The following is a 6,364-nucleotide window of genomic DNA, read 5'->3' on the forward strand; positions in this document are numbered from 1 at the left end:
TGGAGACTCCTTGGGAGTCTCTGCTAGTGGTGGCGCTAGGCGCAATTGGTATTGCGCTGGGCATGAGACCTTGGGGAGGTCTCTTTCTACCCTGTGCCGAGCGCGGGTTTGGCACGTCGGGCGTGTGAGACCTTTTGGGGCCTCTGCCTCCCAGCATGTCGGGCGCAATGGGAATTGCGCCGGGCGCGTTTGAGCCCTGATGCTCTCTGGTTGGGCCACGCCGGGTGCGACCATGAGTGCGCCGGGCGCGGGTGTGATGTTTTATTATATGCTGATATGTGTTGAAAATGCTGATAGGTGTTGTTATATGCTAAGCTGAGCTGTAAATGATGAATTTTGCTGTGCTGTACTGCATGCTGATATGAGCTATTGTAGGCCGTAAGGCTGAGCTGTTGTAGGCTGTAAGGCTGAGCTGTTGTAGGTCGTAAGGCTGAGTTGTTGTAGGCCGTAAGGCTGAGCTGTTGTAGGCCGTAAAGCTGAGCTGTTGATCACTAAGACTAGAGGAGATGTTTTTTCGAAATTACTCATCCCATTGTGTGGATTGAGGTAGCTGTGGTGCTCTTAGAGCCCAATTTATTGAAAACCCTCTCTGGAAAGCTGACCCTTGGAGTGGTAACTATGTTGTTCTCCTCTAAGTTCTTAGTGGTCCCGTGTGTGGGCAAGGTCGAGGCACACGTGTACAAAGCGACCACGGTATAAGGGCCAGGTCGAGCTATACCGCTTACAAGCGACCAAATCTAGCTGACATGCGTGACGACGCATTGTGTGTTTACTACTGTTCATGTTGTATGCTGTGACATTTTATATGCTGATGTTGCTGAACTAGATGATATGCTGTTAGCTGTAGCTGTTTACCATTCATGTATTTATATATATATATATATATATATGTATGCTGATTCTTTTCATTAGCTTACCCTTTGTTGTTTCCATGTGGTTTGGACTGCGATGATCATACGTTGTATGGGAGCAGAGCAGGGTTAGGTTGGTGTCTAGAGGCAGGTCTGCAGCTAGCAGATGGAGCTATTCGTTTTGGTGTTTTGTTGCTTTAGCTATCTAGTGTAGCAGTGATGGATGTATATTTGTACTCTGATTTTATTTAAGCCCACACTTGGACCTTGTGTATATATATTTTGCTGCATATATATATATATATATATATATATATATATATATACATGATCTTCTCTGTGTGGTGTTGTGGATTGTGGTGAACTGTGTGTGACGACCAGGCGGGTCGTTACACAATTTATTTAATAGCAATATGATGTTTGATCCTTGTCATATACAAAACCTTTCAAATTAGTAATAATCCCACTATTGCGAGTGAGATTAGTCTCTGACTTAATGAGTTGTAAAATACTTATGATAGGAAAAACATATGTAATTTAATTTTAGACTTTTTTTTAAAAATTATCAATAATTTAATTTGATCTTTAAAATTCATATCACCAATTAATTAAATGCATTTTTGATCTCTTTAGTATGGAAGATAATTTTGGTCACTCAATTTTTAATTGTACAAATTAAGTTTATAGGTATTGCTGCAATTTTAATGTCTATTAAAAATCTAGCAAAATATAAATTAGTATATATTAATATATTTTTTTAAAAAAATATACAAATATATAATATTTATAGGTAAACCGATAATTTCATCTTGTTTTATGTTTGTTATTTAAGGTAATGTGTATATCTTTTTAAAAAAATATTAACTATATCAATCTGCATGATAAAATATTAAATTAAAATATCTTATTTATTGTAAAATAGTTAAATAGATAATAAAGTTAGTAATTAATACATCGTTAGTTGAACTAGAAATATTAATAAATAAAGATATAATTAGAAAATAATCAATATTTTAAAGAAAGGGGTAAATTTAAACAGAAAAAACATTTTAAAAGTGACAAATAAGGAGTGTAATGCCTTGGCTGTATGTATGAGCGATTGATGTATCAGTTTGAACTTCCAAGTCTCTATTTGGCATAACAATTAAGCCCAATGGAGTTGGTCAATGGGTCAATGTTACCTTTTAATGCACTTTCCTGTTGCAAACAAAAAGAAACCATTCCTTTGTAGCAAAAAAGTAATTTTGTTTTTATTATCACATGCTATGCATAAGCTACATACATACATACATGTATGTATGTAATCACCAATTGAAAAGCAAGGCACAATGAAAGTGTCCTCAATGCAATTCATGATTGGCCTAACTTGAGCCTTACAAGGAACTATGGAGTATGTTAAGGAATCGGAAAGCTTGATCCTTAGCAAGTTTCCATGATATGAAGGTAACTAGTCAAGATTCCAATAGTTGCATACTTCTTGAGTGAATTAATTAATTCCCTTTAGTTTTTAGCACATGCTGTGGAGTAAAAAAAATTAATGTTATTTAGTTTATATAATATAAAAATAAAATTTTATATAATTAAATTATTTAAAAATATATTAGAGAATTAAATTAATTATGTATAACTAATCAATGATTAATTTTTTTACTAGTCAACAAAAATTTATCCATAATTTTAGAAAAATAAATTAATAATATTAAATGTAAAGAGGAAAGTGTAATATATTATTGGCATATTAATTATTTTCTTAGTTTGAATTTTCAAAAGTATTAATGTAAAATTATAAATAAAAATTGACTTTAACTCTTTTTTTTTCCCTTTATTTCTAATTTTTTTAATTATTTTTTAATTATTCAAATCGTGAGTTTGTGATTTATCTTATTTGGTTGAAATTTCAAAATTAAAATGGTTAACCTCTATCGCAAGTTTTTTTATAATGTGTCATTATTATTGATTCATTTTTCAATGCATGTTGATCGATCTCTAAGGATAACTCATAATATAATACAAATTATTATGTGTTTAGTTATTTTTTTTTAACAATTGTGTATTTAATTACTTGTGTGTTTTACACTTTTAGATTTGAGAACTAGGGTCATAATTGGTATTTAAATAATAATAAGTTCATTAATTTTTTATTTCGTCCAAAACATCAAAAAACTCAAGATCAACCTTGCTTTGGTTTATACTTTCGGAATGTTGGAGTAAACTTAAAAAAAAAATACTTTTAAGAAGAAAAGTTAGAAGAAAAAATGAAATATTTTTTTTTCCGATAAGTCAAAATTAACTTATGATTAAGTTAATTTTTAAAAGCTCTCTTCTATTAAATTTTATTTTAAATTTATGTATAATTTAATTTTAATATATATATATATATAGAGAGAGAGAGCATATCAAGTGAGAGGGAATTTATTATGAGAGATGAGAGGGTTAAAATATAACCCTTAAATTAATCAAGTGAGATAAAATTTGGGGTTTAATCAAGTGAGAGTAAATTAATCTAAAGGTTTTATTTTAACCCTCTCATCTCTCATAATAAATTCTCTCTCACTTGATATACTCCATATATATATATATATATATATATATATATATATATATATATATATATATATTTGTCTAAGACTCCTTTTAGAGAAGTGTATTCAAAATGTTGTTAATAGTATTCCATATCTATTAAAGAAAATTATCAATGGGAATTGAAATAGGTCATCTTGCATGTATAAGCCCATATTTTAGGTGAACTGATCAACACACTATATGACAATTGATACAACATATCAATTAAATTTACTTGGCGTGGATTCCTACTTAATTTTTGTTGGTAATAAATAAAAAATCTCTTATTTTCTTTATGTATAATGATGAAAAAAATATAAAAATTTCATAAGAAAAATAAGAAAAGAATACACAAACTTGGAAACACTTTCTTACAGGTTCCCAAGTTCTATAGATGAAACTTGAAAATCGCTTCTCACAGGTTTTAAGATAAAACTTGGAAACTCTTGACACAAGTTTTACAAATGCAACTTGAAAGCTCTCAATACAAGTTTTATGGCAAAACTTGGTAAACTCACCTTCATGTGATCCAAACCCCTCACTCATTTAGGATGGTGATCCCCTCTACAAGTTGAGTGATCCTTTACATCTCAAGAACCTCTATTACCTAACATCCTAACCTTAAAAGAGAAAATAAATATCTAAAATAAATATAATATATTTTAATTCTAAGTAATATCTTATAATAATAATAATAATAATATCTTTTAAAACCTAAACAATATCTTAAAGATTTGAATTTGAAAATTTTAATTATTTTCCCAACAATTCATTGTAAGTTATAGTTTTCAAGGAAAAAACTAATGCATCTTTGAAATTGATAATTTTCACATAACAAATGAATAGTGCATACCTTTCTCCATAGCAGAAATTCTCTTGAACTTTAGAGCACTTTGATCTTATTGAAAGAAGAAGAAAACCAAGATTTCACTTTGACTTTTCCTTTTACTCTATCTTTTGTGATGACTAGAGTATTTCAGCAAATACTTTTTTGTTAAGGAGAGAACCTTGTTTCACATTAATGAGTATTTGTAACTCTTTAAATTTGTTATTCCCATCAAATAACAATTATCCCTAAAAATTGCTCCATTTAACCCACTTACTATTAAGTCCTTAATTATTTAATTATTTATTTATTAGTCCCTTAATATGTCACATGCCTATCTATTAACGATTTTGGCAAGCATACCAAATTGTTTTAGTATATTTCAATCACCTCAAGGTGATCAAACCTTATATATGTAAGCATGTGATCATTTGTTTCTTGCAAGTATCTTTAAACTTTCTATGCACCTTTTCAATATTCTATTCCTAGATTATTTTGGTATCTTCCTAATATTCTGAACGCAAAACTTATATTTGGTCGAATACAAATATGGGCATACATAAAACTCCCAACAATTGATGCATATAAAATTGTTTTCATTTGTTTTTGTTCTAAATTTTAGGATATTGAACGAGACTAAACTCGTCTCCTTTCTGAATTGAAGTGGAAGATGTTGAGTATTTTTTTCATCTTGAATTTCTCTAGTACTTTATTGATATGTGCTTTCTGAGACAAGTCAAATAATCCTTGTGATCTATTTTGAAATATTTGTATTCTTATCTCATATCTTGTCTTATCCTTATCTTTTATTTCAAAGTTACTAGAGAAAAGTTTCATTAAGAAGACCAAAATTATTAGTTGTAAGCAAAATATTATCAACATACAAAATCAAAAAATAACCTTACTCCCACTATCCTTTAGATATATACACATATCAACACTATTTTCCTCATGTCTAAAGAAAACAACTATATATTATATAAAAAATAGAAATATTTAAAATGATATAAATTTAGAACAAATCTCATACTATTAATTAAATTAATCAATTTTTATGGGATTAGTCACTTTTCTAACTCATAGTAAATTAAGTTTATATATATATATATATATATATATATATATATATATATATATATAGGGAGCATATCAAGTGAGAGAAATTTATTATGAGAGGGTGAGAGGGTTAAAATATAACCCTTAGATTAATCAAGTAAGAGAAAATTTGGGATTTAATCAAGTGAGAGAAAATTACTATGAGTTATATATATATATATATATATATATATATATATATATAGATATATAAAACTTAATTTACTATGAGTTAGAAAAGTGACTAATCCCATAAAAATTGATTAATTTAATTAATAGTATGAGATTTGTTCTAAATTTATATCATTTTAAATATTTCTATTTTTTATATAATATATAGTTGTTTTCTTTAGACATGAGGAAAATAGTGTTGATATGTGTATATATCTAAAGGATAGTGGGAGTAAGGTTATTTTTTGATTTTGTATAAATTCTCACTTGATTAATCTAAGGGTTATATTTTAACCCTCTCACCCTCTCATAATAAATTCCTCTCACTTGATATACTCTCTATATATATATATATAAAAGAATTGATTAGCTCATCGCAAGCATCAAATGCACGATCATCCCAGGATTAGAATTCCTTGCATTCACTTTATGAATTCATGTATTCAACATTTTGTGACGAAGATTGAATAACTAATCTTTTATTTTTAAACAAGTACTTATATATCGTCTTAATTTTAATTTGTAGTAGTTAATTATAAGAAAAAGGTAAAAATCATTTTTAGTTTCTTTAAGATTTTTTTAAAATTTATTTTTGATTCTTTAATATTTTTTATTAAATTAATCTCTCTAAAATTATAATTTATTAAGAGTAATCATTTTCTTTAACTCTCATTGTTTTGCGTGCCAAATGAAAATACAAGTGATAAATGAAAACTCTTTTTTAGTCCTCTATTTTTTTTATTAAATTAATTCATATATAAGTAAAGCAAGTTAAATTTGGTTTATGAGAGATGTGGATTTTATTTTGTTTACGTTTTCTTTTCTAAAAGATTAGACAGTAGATATAATTAACCATTTT

This window comes from Cajanus cajan, chromosome 1 (genome assembly GCF_000230855.2).
Source record: "Cajanus cajan strain Asha chromosome 1, NIPB_CcT2T_4, whole genome shotgun sequence".
In the NCBI taxonomy this organism is placed as follows: domain Eukaryota; kingdom Viridiplantae; phylum Streptophyta; class Magnoliopsida; order Fabales; family Fabaceae; genus Cajanus; species Cajanus cajan.